Raw genomic sequence first — 15,087 nt, 5'->3', positions numbered from 1 at the left:
ACGTTCTCCGGGTGTTCAGCTTTCCTCCTACACTTGAGACGTCCAGGTTTGTAGGTTGATCGGATGAGGTAAAAATTGTAAGTGTGTGTGTGTGCGTTTTTGTGTGTGTGTGTGTTTTGTGTGTGTGTGTGTTTTTGTGTGTGTGTGTGTTTGTGTGTGCGTGTGTATGTTTTTGTGCGTGTGTGTGTTTTTGTGTGTGTGTGTGTTTGTGTGTGTGTGTGTGTATGTACATGTGTGTGCGTACATGCATGATCGCTGGTCGGCGTGGACGCACTGTATCTCTAAACTAAACTTTTACAGAGGTTTGCACAACTCTGAGTATGTTGGACTGAGGAATTACTAATAAAAAAATGAATGAAACCTGACAAACGAGAATTGCTTTAAGGATTTTTTTTTCCTTAACAATTTAAATAAGCTGCAAAATTCCATGACATTTTGCAAACTCAAAATCCTAAAGCACAATGGAGATAAATTCAGAGATCATAAGACTTTGGAGTAGAATTAGGCCATTCGGCCCATTGGGTCTGCCCTGCCATTTGATCATGACTGATCTATTTTACCCTCTCCTGCTTTCTCCCCGTAACCTATAACGCCCTTACTAATCGAGAATCTGTCAGTCTGCACTTTTAAAGATACCCATTCACTTGGCCTCCGTCTGCCGTCTGCAGCAATGAATTCCAGTTTCACCATCCTCTGGCTAACGAAATTCCTCCTCATCTCCATTGTAAAGGTACGTCCTTTTATTCTGAGGCTGTACCCTTTATTTTCTTTGTATCTGTTCAAGTTTATAGAAAATTAGTTTAGTTTAGTTTAGTCTCATGTGAAACGAGGTTCAGTGAAAAGCTTTTGTTCCGTGTCATGAGAGGCATAGATAGGGTGGACAGTCAGATTCTTTTTTTTCCAGGATGGAGCAATGAAATACTAGAGGGCATAGCTTAAAGGTGAAAGGGGCAAAGTTTAAACGAGAAGCATGGGGTTTGTTTTGAATAGGTTCGTATTGCAAGTAGTATTGTAAATACTTGAATAAATCTATTTTTGGTCTAAAACGATGCACGGGGCAAGTGTCTTTTTCACACAGAGGGTGGTTAGTGCCTGGAATACACTGCCAGAGGTGGTGTTTGAAGCAGAAACATGAATGGCATTTACAAGACTTTGGGATACGCAGGGCATGGAGGGATGTGGGCTATGTGCAAGCAGATAAGTGATGGTCTTGGCATCATGTTTGGCACAGACATGGTGGGCCGAAGGGCCTGATCTTGTGCTGTACCCAACTGTTCTGCGTTAATGGACGACCATCTATCTCGGCACAATTCTGTTGCAATATCCTGCAGGTTTTTGCGTTTTAAACGAACACGAAAATTAAGCTCCGCATGCCCGCAGTGTAAACATAGAAACATAGAAAATAGGTGCAGGAGTAGGCCATTCGGCCCTTTGAGCCTGCACCGCCATTCAATATGATCATGGCTGATCATCCAACTCAGTATCCCGTACCTGCCCTCTCTCCATACCCCCTGATCCCTTTAGCCACAAGGGCCACATCTAACTCCCTCTTAAATATAGCCAATGAACTGGCCTCAACTACCTTCTGTGGCAGAGAATTCCAGAGATTCACCACTCTCTGTGTGAAAAATGTTTTTCTCATCTCGGTCCTAAAAGATTTCCCCCTTATCCTTAAACTGTGACCCCTTGTTCTGGACTTCCCCAACATCGGGAACAATCTTCCTGCATCTAGCCTGTCCAACCCCCTAAGAATCATGTAAGTTTCTATAAGACCCCCCCTCAATCTACTAAATTCTAGAGAGTACAAGCCGAGTCTATCCAGTCTTTCTTCTTATGAAAGTCCTGACATCCCAGGAATCAGTCTGGTGAACCTTCTCTGCACTCCCTCTATGGCAAGAATGTCTTTCCTCAGATTAGGAGACCAAAACTGTACGCAATACTTCAGGTGTGGTCTCACCAACACCCTGTACAACTGCAGTAGAACCTCCCTGCTCCTATACTCAAATCCTTTTGCAATTAATGCTAACATACCATTCGCTTTCTTCACTGCCTGCTGCACCTGCATGCTGTAAAAAAATCAGAACTTTCACACAGAGGGAGGAAAATTCATTTGCTCCTCAATCTCCCTAAACCCTGTTCTGAGACTGCAACCGCCACAGTCTAGACTCCTCTGCCAGTGGCTAATATCATTCCCGTATCCACTCCGTTGATTCCTGTACCGAGAGCTCTTCATTCTTCAGTGAATTCAATCCTGGTCCGCTCAATTTCTCTTCATACGGCAAATCCACCACCCCGGAATCAATCTAGTGAATCTTTATTGTATTCCATATACAGCAGGTACATTGTAATTTAGTTAGGAAGACCAATGCAATATAACAGGTGCAGTCTCACCAACGCCCTATAATAATTACAATCAGTGTTTAATTACAAGACGTTTTAAGTGTAAAGTCCAATGTACCATATTCCCTCCCAATTGTTTGCTGCAACTGTAGGCTCGCTTCGTGTAGGTGACTTGTGTGAAGTTTTGCCCACCAAGTTATAGGAAAGATGTTGTCAAGCTTGAAAGGGATGAGAGAAGATTTACCAAGATGTAGCCAGGACCTGAGGGGCTGAGCTAAAGGGAGGGGTCGAGCAGGCTCGGAATCTATTCCTTGGAGGATGAGGAGGTGATCTCATAGAGGTGTACAAAATCATGAGAGGAATAGATGGTGAATTTTGCCTTGGAGAATGAGGGATTCGAAAACCAGAGGACGTAGGTTTAAGGTTGGGGGGGGGGAGGGGGGTATTTAATGGTAATCGGAGGAGGAATGTTTATTTACACAAAGGCTGATGGACGTATGGAACAGGTACTGTCACAATGTTTAAGAAACATTTAGATAGTTACATGGATAGGACAGGTTTAGAGGGATATGGGCCAAAAGCAGGCAGGTGGGATGAGTGCAGATGGGGCATGTTGGTAGGCATGGACAAGTTGGACTGAAGGGCCTGTTTCCACACTGTACGACTCTGTTAAAGCGGCTGACAAGTCAAAAATACCTGCACCTAGATACCTGTGCCTAGGCACCTGCACCTAGGTACTTTTGAACATCAACGTTTCCAAATTTGTCATCAAAGACACTCATTTTCTTTTCGGGACACTTAAATGGATGTCCTCAAAACCTCCGCATTCAAAACCCCTTTGTATTCTTGGCCAATGAATTTGCTTGCCTATAACGCCTTGCAGCATCTTAATAGTCTCAGAATCCAGATTGGTTTTGTATCAACAACAAACTTGGGTATTTAGTTCCCCTCGGTCAAATAAATCACAAGTCATAGGAGCAGAATTAGGCCATTCGGCCCATCAAGTCTACTCTGTCATTCAATCAGGGCTGATCTATCTTTCCCTCCCAACCCCATTCTCCTGCCTTCTCCCCACAACCGCACTCATCAAGAATCTATCAATCTCCGCCTTAAAAATATCCATTGACTTGGCCTCCACAGCCGTCAGAGGCAATGAATTCCACAGATTCACCCCCTCTGACGAAAGTGAGCCCTCCTCATCTCCCTTCCAAAAGTGCTTCCTTTAATTCCGAGGCTGTGCCGCCCTTTGGTCCGAGACTCTCCCACTAGTGGAAACATCCTATCCACAGCCACTCTATCCAGGCCTTTCGCTATTCGGTACGTTTCAATGAGGTCCCCTCTCTTTCTTTTAAACTCCTGCGAGTACAGGCCCAGTGGAGTCAAATGCTCATATTGTATGTTATATGTTTAATAGTTGGGCACCAAGTAACGATTTCTACAGTACTCGGTCAGTCAGACCCTACAAACCTGCAATGTTACTACCCCCCCCTCCCCCACCACATTTCGTTATGTCCGCCAACAAGTTCTCACTCAATCCGTGCCAATATATCACTTCCAGTCCACGCGTTCTAACCTCTTTAACAAAAGCCTTCTGTAAACCTTGTCAAATTGTTTCTCCACCCTTCAAGACTCCACAGTAGTCGAATACAGTTTTGCATTCATGACTCCATGCGACTCTGCTTGACGCTGCCATTCGTTCTCCGAGCGTTCTTACATTGTATCTTTCCTTATAACTCCACCATTTTCCCCTACCTCTGAGATGTTAACAGTTATGTCCAAGATAAGTTAATGACTAATGTCCAAGACACATCACGCGCCCTTCGTCTCTTCAATTACTTCAGTTTTCCAGGCCCCTGTTCCTCCATCTTGACTATGGACATCCAGTAATTCTACGACCAGGTTAAAGCCCAACGTTTCTTCCCAGAATGCAGAACCAGCCAATTCCCCTCTACAAACTCTCTCCTCCATCTAACAATTGGACAGGTCCATGGAAAGGGCAGGTTTAGAAGGTTATGGGCCAAGCGCTGGGCAGATGGGACTAGTGTCGACGGGTTATGTTGGTCAGTGTGACCAAGTTGGACCGCAGGGCCTGTTTCCATGCTATACGATGCTAATACAGGAATCTTACAATTAGAAGGCTGAGCTTTAAGGGAGTCAACGTTTTTGAAGGAGATGTATGGGGCTTTTTTCTTTAAAGACAAGAGGTGGTGAGTGCCTGGAATGGGCTGACTGAGGTGGTGGTTGAAACAGATACAATAGCGGCATTTAAATCTTTTAAATAGGCATATGGATATGCAGGGAATGGAGGGATATGGATTATGCATATGTACATAAATGATGGTCTGGGCATCATGTTGGGTGCAGACAATGTGGGGTGAAGGGCCAGTCCCTGCACTGTTCATCTAATAAATTATTTTATTATCTATCTGGATTATAAGGGGACTTTAAATCTCAACTATCCGGGGACTTTAAATCTCAACCACCGGCCTGCGGCCTATACAATCTTGAAGCCGCGGTCTCCAGTGAGGAAAGACCGATCCTGGACTGGACTCTGGTCTTGTCCACGGGGGGGGGGGGGGGGGGGGGGGGGGAGGAGGACGGCCAAAAGTTTTTGTGCCTTCCACCACAGTGATGAATGCTGTGGTGGATGTTTATGTTACATGTTGTGTCCTGTTTATGCATTTTATTATTTTGTTAACCCATCTTTATGCTTTGTATGGAACTGATTTTTAAATTATGTAAAGCACTTTGGGGTCAATGAAAATTGACTATAAATGTGCTATATAAATAAACTTATTATTATTATTATTACAGACAGTTCATGACTACGGGTGCTGTCTGTACTGAGTTTGTACATTCCCCCCGTGACCCGTGGGTTTTCTCCAAGATCTTCAGTTTCCTCCCACACTCCAGACGTCCAAGTTTGTAGGTTAATTGGCTTGGTATAAAGTGTAAATTATCCCCAGTGTAGGGTAGTGTTAATGTGCAGGGATCGCTGGTCGGCACGGACTCGGTGGGCCGAAGAGCCTGTTTCCGCGCTGTATCTTTAAACTAAACTTAAGCTCCAAAACACCTCCTAATGTACAAAGAATGCTGATTTTTTTTTTAGTATTCAAAGTCAGCATTTCCTGCCAGGAATCCCCGCCAGATTGAGTCAAACACAAATCTCGGTTTTGATGCTGATGACATCAGCTTGCAGCCACTTTGGAATGTTCATGGGACGCTATCTGCTAAAAAGCAGGGAGCAATGTCAGAGTTGATTTATGTCGTTATTTTAAAACAGCCCATGTCAGGAGATTTACTCATCTTTGTATACTGGATGAAACTTTAGAAATACTTTTGAGGTGCAGTGTTGGAAAAAGGCCATTCAACTCACCGAGTCCATGCGGGCATCGATCACCATACAAAATCTAACTCTCTCTTGAAAACATCCAATGAATTGGCCTCCACTGCCTTCTGTGGCAGAGAATTCCACACATTCACAACTCTCTGGGTGTAAAGGTTTTTCCTCATCTCAGTCCTAAATGGCCGACCTCTTATTCTTAAACTGTGACCCCTGGTTCTGGACTCCCCCAACATCAGGAACATCTTTTCTGCATCTACCCTGCCCAATCCTCTAAGAATTTTATTTGTTTCTATAAGATTCCCTCTCATCCTTCTAAATTCCAGCGATTACAAGCCTAGTCGACCCATTATTTCATCATACGTCAGTTCCGCATTCCCAGGAATCTACCTGGTGAACCTACTCTGCACTCCCTCAATAGCAATAATGTCCTTCCTCAAATTTGGAGACCAAAATTGCACACAATACTCCAGGTGCAGTCTCACCAGGGCCCAGTACAACTGCAGTAGGACCTCCTTGCTCTTAAACTCAACTCCTCTCGCTATGAAGGGCAACACGCCATTAGCTTTCTTCGCTGCCTGCCGTACCTGCATGCTTACTCTCAATGACTAATGTACAAGCACACTCAGGTCTCATTGCACCTCTTTCTCCTAATCTGACACAATTCAGATAACAATCTGCCTTCCTGTACTTGCCACCAAAGTGGATAACCTCACATTTATCCACATTATACTGCATCTGCCATGCTTCATCCCACTCACCCACCCAGTCACCCTGCAGCCTCATCGCATCCTCCCCACAGCTATATAGATTGTAAACTGGGATTTATCTGCCTTCAGTCCCATGTTTACCAAACACCATTTTCTGACTAATGTGGATTCCCTTCAGTTCCTCCCTCCCACTAGATCCTCGATCCTGGTATTTCCGGGAGATTCTTTGTGTCTTCCTCAGTGAAGACAGAACCAAAGTACTCGTCTAACTGTTCTGCCATTTCCTTGTTCCCCATTATAAATTCCCCTGTCTCTGATTGTAAGGGACCTACATTTGTCTTCACTAATCTTTTCCTTTTTATATAACTAAAGAAGATTTCAGTCAGTTTTTATATTCCCCACCAGCTTTCTTGCTCTTTTTCCCCCCTCCTAATTAATGCCTTTGTCCTCCTCTATTGAGTTCTAAATTTTTCCCAGTTTGGTCTGTCACTTCTTCTGTCCAATTCATATGCCTCTTCCTTGGATTTAACACTATCCTTGACTTCAGTCAGCCACGGTTGAGCCACCATCCCAGTTTGATTTTTTCGCCACCCAGCTTTGTGTCATCCGCACACTTGGTTTATTTTTTCTTGTAGTTGAACGAAAACTATTCTTCCTCAACATTACTTTTCTGAACTTTGAAACCGCAGGCTATGTATTTTGAAAGTCTTTGATCCTCTGATTCCCTGCACACTAGGGGCGATTTACAGAAGCCAATTACTCTGGAGGAAACCAACGCAGGCACAGGGGGCGGCAGAGTTACTGCCTTACAGCACCCGAGGCCCAGGTTTGATCCTGACCACGGGCGCTGTCTGTACAGAGTTTGTACGTTCTCCCCGTGACCTGCGTGTTTTCTCCGGTTTCCCGATTTCCTCCCACACTCCAAAGACGTGCATGTTTGTAGGTTAATTGGTTTCCATAAAATTGTAAATTGTCCCTATTGTGTGTGTTTGCAGGGATCGCTGGTCGGCATGGACACGTAGGCCGAAGGGCCTGTTTCCGCACTGTATCTCTAAACTGAACGTACAAACTCCACCCGAGGTCAGGATCGAAGCCGGGTCTCTGGCGCTGCGAGGCTGCAACTTACCGCTGTGCCACCTATTTAACACTTTTTTTTATAAATGGTGTAGGAAGAAACTGCAGACACTGGCTTAAACCGAAGATGGACACAAAAAGCTGGAGTATCTCAGGCAGCATCTCTGGAGAGAAGGAATGGGTGACATTTCGAATTGAGACCCTTCTTCACATGATTAAAAACTTGTGCCAATTGTTCTCGATTAAGGTGACTGATAGCCTGGAACAATAACAGATAAGGGTGTGAGGTGAACATTCAGCAGTAAACCTAGATCAGAGATAGGCAGCAACTTGTGCGCTGGTATATTTATCAGCAGATAAAAGGCTGCAGGCAAAGAGCATTGATGTAAGGATCTTGAAATCAGCCAATAATTGGAGATTATAAAATGGACTGTGATTTAGGTGGGGATCGTTTTTTTTTTTTTTTTTTTTAAATTGTAGTTGAATTTCGAAACTATTTCTCCTCCTGAACTTTGAAATCAGAGGATATGTATTTTGAAAGTCTTTGACATATCATCCTATGTACATCAACAGCTGAGTTTAATACCAGGAACTCTTGTTCTAACTTAAGTGAAAGGAAGACAAAACATATAGCTGACACCAACACTGGGAAACAAGATAAACAATGTTTAAATATATAGACTGTCCACAGATTACTAGTGTTCATCTTATGGACCCGTACATAGGAACAAACTCCCTAATATTATTACATTTGAAAAGTTTAACGTACGTATATACATTTCTTGCGTTAGACTTCGGAGATTCAGGATGGAAATGGGTCGCTTCAGCCCACCTCATTGAAACTTACTGAATAGTGAAAGGCTTGGATAGAGTGGATGTGGAGAGGATGTTTCCACTAGTGGGAGAGTCTCAGACCAGAGGTCATAGTCTCAAAATTAAAGGAAGTTCCTTTATACAATACAATACGGTTTTATTCGTCACATTGCACATAAAGTGCAAGTGAAATGAATTTGTCAGCAGCGGTGCAATGATAAAGAATACACAATACACAATAAAAAAATTTAACACAAACATCCAACACAGCATTCATCACTGTGGTGGAAGGCACAAAATTTGGCCAGTCCTCCTCCATTTCCCCCCGTGGTCGGGACCAGAGTCAGTCCAGGATCGGCTCTTCCTCACCGGAGACCGCGGCTTTAGGTTGGTGGAGGCCGCAGGCCAGCGGTCGAGATTTAAAGTCCCCGCCGCAGCCAGAAATGAATCACCCCCATCCACATTAACGGGACGGAGGTGGAACGTGTTTCTAGCTTCAGGTTCCTGGGAGTCAACATCTCCGATGACCTCTCTTGGACCCAAAATACCTCTACTCTGATCAAGAAGGCTCATCAGCGTCTCTTCTTCCTGAGGAGACTGAAGAAGGTCCATCTGTCTCCTCAGATCCTGGTGAACTTCTACTGCTGCACCATCGAGAGCATCCTTACCAACTGCATCACAGTATGGTATGGCAACTGCTCTGTCTCCGACCGGAAGGCATTGCAGAGGGTGGTGAAAATTGCCCAACGCATCACCGGTTCCACGCTCCCCTCCATTGAGTCTGTCCAAAGCAAGCGCTGTCTGCGGAGGGCGCTCAGCATCGCCAAGGACTGCTCTCACCCCAACCATGGACTGTTTACCCTCCTACCATCCGGGAGGCGCTACAGGTCTCTCCGTTGCTGAACCAGCAGGTCGAGGAACAGCTTCTTTCCGGCGGCTGTCACTCTACTCAACAACGTACCTCGGTGACTTCCAATCACCCCCCCCCCCCCCCCCCCGGACACTTATTATTATTATTATTTTTTTAATTCTTCAATGGAGATGCTAAATGCATTTCGTTGTCTCTGTACTGTACACTGACAATGACAATTAAAATTGAATCTGAATCTGAGAAGCACCGCAGACCGCAGGGACCATAGGAAGATGAGGAGGAATCTATTTAGTCAGAAGGTGGTGAATCTGTGAAATCTGAATCTGGAAGCTAAGTCAATGGAAATATTTTTATGGCAGAGATGGATAGATTCTTGATTAGTATGGGTGATGGGTGTCAGGGGTTATGGGGAGGACAGGAGAATGGGGTTAGGAGGGAGAGATAGATCAGCTAGAATTGAATGGCGGAGTAGACTTGATGGGCCGAATGCGCCGACCAGCAATCCCCACATATTAACACTGTCCTACACACACACTAGGGACAATGTACACACACCAAACCAATTCACATACAAACCTGTACGAATTTCAGAGTGTGGGAGGAAACTGAAGATCTCGGCGAAAACCCACGCGGCGAATGTACAAACTCCATACAGACAGCACCCGTGGTCGGGATCGAACCCGGGTCTCCGCTGCTGCAAGCGCTGTAAGGCAGCAACTCTACCACTGTGCAATTAAAGTATTTAATTCTATAGCCTGGCAAACATTTTCTTCAGGTTACAATCCCGTAAAGTGTACCATCATTTTTATTTGCGACGCAAAAGGTACAAATTTGCCTCTTTCTGCCTATTTTCTTTGTTTTTAAAACACTAAAACAATCCAGGTCTCTGGTTCCATTCATTTAACTTACCAAGGGTTTCCTTTCCAGACACAACGTGATTATAATCTAATTTAAACTTAAACACAGGAAACTGTAATGGAAACAAGTAATTAGCTAGGCCACCAGGTATGATTACATCCATTATCATGAAATTCCAAATAGTATTTGCATTCAACATATTGTTAGTCATTTTCCACTGGCATCTCAGTACTCAATGTGATTAGGATCAGTCTCCTAGTATGCAACAAGACCTTACGTACTGATCATGGCTATGCTCGGTTGAAATTTTTCTTTCAGGGTTGGAGTTGCCCAAACTATGTAAAAGCGGTGAAGATTAAATCATAGTAATTCCAGAAATGAGATAAACAGCTTTTTAGCTTTAGAGATTTAGTTTCGAGATACAGTGCCAGAACAGGCCATTCGGCCCACCGAGTCCGCGCCGACCAGAGATCTCTGCACCCTTGCACCAATCTGCACACATTAGGGAGAATATATAATTATACCAAGACAATTAACCTGCAAACTTGTACAGTTTAGGAGTGTCGGAGGAAACCGGAGATCCTGGAGAAAACCCACATGGTCACGGGGAGAATAGGCAAGCACCCGTAGTCGGGATCGAACCCGGGTCTCTGGCGCTGTAAGGCAGCAACTCTACCGCCCGTTCATACCGCTGGATAGTTGCTTTTGAGCAACTACAAATAATTTTCTATCTCAGAGTATTGACAGAGGGGTAAAAAGACCCAAGGATAGACTCCTCACTAATAATGCACATCAGGGAAGGTCATACAGCTGTGAATGAAAATTGGCAGGAATATTGCAATGGTCATCACTTTTGGATAGAGGCCTAATTCTATATTCAATGTTAAAGCGCAGATAAAATTCAGATTCAGATTTTGTAACTGATATAATTGTGCAGTCGTGACTTCCACCACCACCCACCCATTTCTCACTACTCAACCTCCAGCAAGAACAGAATGATGGAAAAGAATGGAATTTAAAAGCTCTTAACCCTTTGCAATCACAATGCTGCATATAGAACTGAGAATTTTTCAAAGATAGACACAAAGTGTTGGAGTATCTCAGCAGGTCAGCCAGCATCTCTGGGGAAAATGGACGGGTGATGTTTCGCGGTGCAACCTTTCTTCAGACTGAAAGTGGGTTGGGGGAGGGGGGGGGAAGAGAGACTGGAGGTAGGAAAAGGCCAGAACAAACCTCGAATAGAAGACCAAGAGTTGGGGTTTCTTAATGTTAGTGAAAACAATGTTCACACCGCTGGGTTGTACGCTACCCAAATTAAATAAGAGGTTCCTCCAATTTGAGTTTTGCCTCGCTCCGACAATGGAGACAGCCCAGGACAGAAAGGTCAGTGTGTGAATGGGGAGGGTAGTTAGATTGTTTGGCAACCGGGAGTTCACGTAGCCCAAGGTGGACCGAGCTCAGGTGTTCAGCGAAACAAACGCCAGCTTTTGTCTGAAACAATGTTCTGCGTTTGATTATCAGGAATATTTTAAACAACCCAACATTAACTTAGGATGGAATTGTAGACACTGGTTTAAACTGAAGATAGACACAAAATGCTGGAGTAACGCAGCGGGACAGGCAACATCTCTGGGGAGAATGGGTGACGTTTCGGTTCAAGACCCTTCTTCAGACTGATGTCAGGGGAGAGGGTAGAAGCATAGATACGGAAGTGTAAGGTGTGAAAATAGGATAAAGGTAATGGAGATCAAGGAAAATGTGGTATAGATCATTGTTAGCTGGGAGAAGGTAACAACAAAGCAAACAGAGATAAAATGTAGTCGGAGACACTAAGACTGGTCGGAGAACTGGGAAGGGGGAAGGATGGAGGGAGAGAGAGAAAAAGGGTTACTTGAAGTTGGAGAAGTCAATGTTCATACCGCTGGGATGAAATGTGCCCAAGACCTTAGGAATGTCCTAATCTCCACAAAGTTAAGGTATGAAAACTTGTAATACAGTACACTTTAAAACAATTGAAACAGTCGATACATTTAATTTGACAATGGAAAGCATGTACAAAGTATGAAAATAATGGTACCCTGAGGTGAATGATCACATTGTAACCACCACTGTTATTTTGAGATTATGGTCCAGAGGTTAGACATACAATTTGTAAAAAATGGCTGTGGTCAAGTAAATAATAGGATGGGATGAGTGTTAAAAACACTTATAAGTTTGTAATCCTTTAAGTGTTCAGAGGTTGAGGATTCTGCAAGGGCACGCCCATTGCTCACAGGCTCAACACTAAACACTAACTTGAGGATCCATAGTTAAATCAAACTATACTCAATGCCTGCAGAAAGAAATAGCAGTTGGATAATTGTGAGCCTTCAGTACACAGGTACCTGGAGTGTAGAGGAATCAGAAAATGAATAGAGCAAACAGTGAATATACAGCAGTATATGGGGAGAATGGGTGACACGAGTGGGAATAGAGGCAACACCTCAAAAGATCATAAAAGAATGTAATGGATATGAAGATGCTGCAGATTCTGGTTAAGATGTAAAGGTGTCAAAGGTCATGGGTAGAAGGCGGGAGAATTGGGTTAGGAGGGAGAGATAGATGAGCCGTGATTGAATGGCTGAGTAGACTTGATGGGCTGAATGGCCTAATTCTACTCCTATCACTTATGACCTTGTAGACAAAATGCTGGAGTCAGTCAGCCATACTCATCGGGTCTGACCCTTCCTCAGTCTCGACCCATAACATCACCTATAAATGAATGTAATATACTTAATGTGATAACTTTCATTAAAGTTATGAAAGTTAATTGATTTAAAGATCCAGCACAACCTTTAAAGGTATTGAGCCGATTGTTAACTGGAACCAACATGTAAAAATGTTTTTTTTCCACTTTTGCCTTTATATTCTTGGCTTATTCATATGGGAGGACATGCATTCCAAGAGGCAATCCAAGTTTGTCATAGCTTTACTCTGATTGAGATGAAAATCCCAGAAAACTATTCCCACTGCATTTATCCTGTTTATTCCGGGCTGAATTTCATGAAATATTAGCGAGCAGCAAGACAAATGCCTTGGTGTCAAAAGAAATATCCCAAATTCAAAATGGTTAATACCAAAGCAACTACTGTTGGTCAGGCAATAACTTGCAAAGTAATTTTTTTTTCTATACAGAGATACAGTGAGGAAACAGGTCCTTTGGCCCACTGAGTCTACGCTGGCTTGCTATAACCCCATAGATTAGCACTATCCTACACACCAAGGAAAGTTTTATAATTTACTGAAACCAATTAACCTGAAATGCTGCACATCTTTGGAGTGTGGAAGTAACTGGAGAAAACCCATGCGGTCAGAGGGAGAACGTGCAAATTCCACACAGACAGTATCCAAGGTCAGGATCAAACACGGGTCTCGGGCGCTGTGTGGCAGCAGTTCTACTAACAGCACTAGTGTGCTGCCCTTCTAATGTAAATGAGCAAAGAATTTCCAAGAAGCCAAGTGAAACACAGATGACAAACTGGGAGACCAGCAGAAAGTTATCTCAACCCGAAACATTGCCTATTTCCTTCGCTCCATAGATGCTGTTTCACCCGCTGAGTTTCTCCAGCATTTTTGGCTACCTATAAATTAAAAAAGGTATATTCAAGTATCGCACGTTAAATAAAACCAGACCACATATGGATTTTGAATTACAATCCAAGGCTAAAGCTGCAAAACGGTGGACAGTGTTGTTGGACTCAACATTTAAGATATTTATAGATTGAAGTTGTAGTAAATGCAACAACTTGAACCCTGAAGGACATTTTTAGCGCAGGAATAGCCCATGTGGACCCAGTATTGAAAATGATCAAGGTTAACTTGACCTTGGCCTTCATTCTACTTCATCCCTTCGTTCCATAACTGTTGGCCAATTTTCTGTACAAATATGTCCATCTCAGTCTTTAATATAGTCAATAACCTGCACGCTTTCCGGGTTAAGAGAATTCCATACTTACGTCCAAATTCTTCATCATGACCTTACCTTCTTAAATGAGCAATCCCTTATTCTGAACTACATCCACTGATTCTAGATTCAACCACCCCCTCCACCATCACAAAACCAAGGAAAAATATCCATCTTCGCAAGCCCTTTTGTTTCAGTACTTCAGTACTATTCATTCTTTTTATATCTACTTATAGATCTAACCATCTTTCCACAAAAAAATCCCTTCCCGACTAGAAATGGGTCAGGCAGCATCTCTGGAGAACATGGATAGGTTTAGTTTAGTTTTAGTTTAGAGATACAGCATGGAAACAGGCCTTTCGGCCCACACCGACCAAAGGCACACGAGTTCTATTCTACACACTAGGGACAATTTACAGAAGCCAATTAACCTGCAAACCCACACGTCTTTGGAATGAGCGAGGATATCAGACCACCCGGACTTTCATTTTAAGTCTTTTCAGCCCATTTCTAGTCGGAAGGGATTTATTTTGTGGAAAGATGAAGTTGGATCTATAAGTAGAAGTTGGATCTATAGTAGATCTATAATCCAGTGGAAGTGGTGGAGGCAGGTTCGTTGGTATCATTTAAAAATAAATTGGATAGGCATATGGATGAGAAGGGAATGGAGGGTTATGGTATGAGTGCAGGCAGGTGGGACTAAGGGAAAAAAAGTTGTTCGGCACGGACTTGTAGGGCCGAGATGGCCTGTTTCCGTGCTGTAATTGTTATATGGTTATAGATACAAAAAGAATGAATAGCAGTACCGAAACAAAAGGGCTTGCGAAGTTAGTGTCCTTTCCACAAATTGACTGCAAATACAAGGGAACCAATGTTAGCATTGTCTATTGCACCAATATACCCAGTACAGAGGCACTAGTTGTACTCAGTTACATTGGGCAGACCATTGCATTCCAGCCCCGTGAATTAGATGCCACCCTGAGGCCACCAGATGGAAAGATTCAAGAATGTGCATAGAACCATCTTGAGAAGTTGCCACATCCACTTCATCTGCCGAGAATGTCGGCCCCCACAGTCACTCAAAGTGGAGTGGGCATTCTGGATGATACCAAGAACCTCAAAAACACATACCAGA

Source organism: Leucoraja erinacea, chromosome 15, assembly GCF_028641065.1.
Source record: "Leucoraja erinacea ecotype New England chromosome 15, Leri_hhj_1, whole genome shotgun sequence".
Lineage (NCBI taxonomy): Eukaryota > Metazoa > Chordata > Chondrichthyes > Rajiformes > Rajidae > Leucoraja > Leucoraja erinaceus.
This window is presented reverse-complemented; position numbering follows the sequence as displayed.